The sequence below is a fragment of the Triticum dicoccoides genome, chromosome 6B, assembly GCF_002162155.2.
Source record: "Triticum dicoccoides isolate Atlit2015 ecotype Zavitan chromosome 6B, WEW_v2.0, whole genome shotgun sequence".
Taxonomy (NCBI): Eukaryota; Viridiplantae; Streptophyta; class Magnoliopsida; order Poales; family Poaceae; genus Triticum; species Triticum dicoccoides.
This window is the reverse complement of record NC_041391.1, coordinates 43794367-43795541: the sequence shown is the minus strand read 5'-3', so window position 1 is coordinate 43795541 and position 1175 is coordinate 43794367.

The following is a 1175-nucleotide window of genomic DNA, read 5'->3' as shown; positions in this document are numbered from 1 at the left end:
GGCTTCAGTTAGCAGCAGTAGCAAAGGAATCGCTCCATCGGGTTCAATTAACAGCCATTGATCGATCACTCAGGTTCAGTAACGCGTAGCCTGCAGTGCAATCGCGCGGGTTCACTTAGAATCCAACGCCTCGCTCGGCTTCAGTTAGAGCCAACGCCTCGCACACACGCGTGTATGTACGAGAGAAACGCGCATCGCTCCGCCCCCGACCTTCTACCGTAACCGGCAACTCCCCGAAAATTTCCTCCCACTCGCTTCTACCACGGTTTTTTCCGTCATGGACGGCCCAAAGAATGTCATGCAGCTGCGTCTCCGGCCTGCCCAGGACGAAAAGCCCATTTTCTGTCATGATTTTTTGTCATAGAAGTAGGAGCCCACCACATCTGTGATCATACCGGGTTTTGTCACAATTATCGTCATAGAACTGTCATATGTATGACAGAATTTTTTTTCGTTCGGCCCAAAATGTCACGGATGTGTCTTTTTTTTATAGTGCCTGGGCCCCCTGGTGTATTTCTTTCGCCCAAAAATTCTTATTAATTCCAAAAAGTGCCTCCGTGGATTTGCAGGTCATTCCGAGAATTTTTCTTTTCTACACATAGAATAATATCATGGCAGTTCTGCTGAAAACAGCGTCAGTCCGGGTTAGTTTCATTCAAATCATGCAAGTTAGAGTCCAAAACAAGGGCAAAAGTGTTTGGAAAAGTAGATACGGTGGAGACGTATCATGGAAGACGACAAGTATTGATAAATTCAGTACTCACGAGTATGCCGATGTTCCTTCTATCCTTCTTTGAGGTGCCTAAAGGGGTACGAAGGAGACTTGACTTCTATCGATCTCGTTTTTTCTGGCAGTCCGACGAGGTTAAGACAAAGTATCCCTTGGCAAGATGGGATACTTTTTGTCGACCAAAAGAACAGGGGGGTCTTGGGATTGAGAACCTCGAGATTAAAAATAAATGTCTTTTGAGCAAATGGCTATATAGGCTATCACAAGAATCAGAGGGTATGTGGGAACAAATCCTTAGAAATAAATACTTGCACTCTAAAACTCTTGCTCAGGTTACCATCTATCTATATCTATCTATATCTATACTTCTACATCTACATCTACATCTACACTTCTACATCTACATCTACATCTACACATCTACATCTACATCTACACTCTTCTA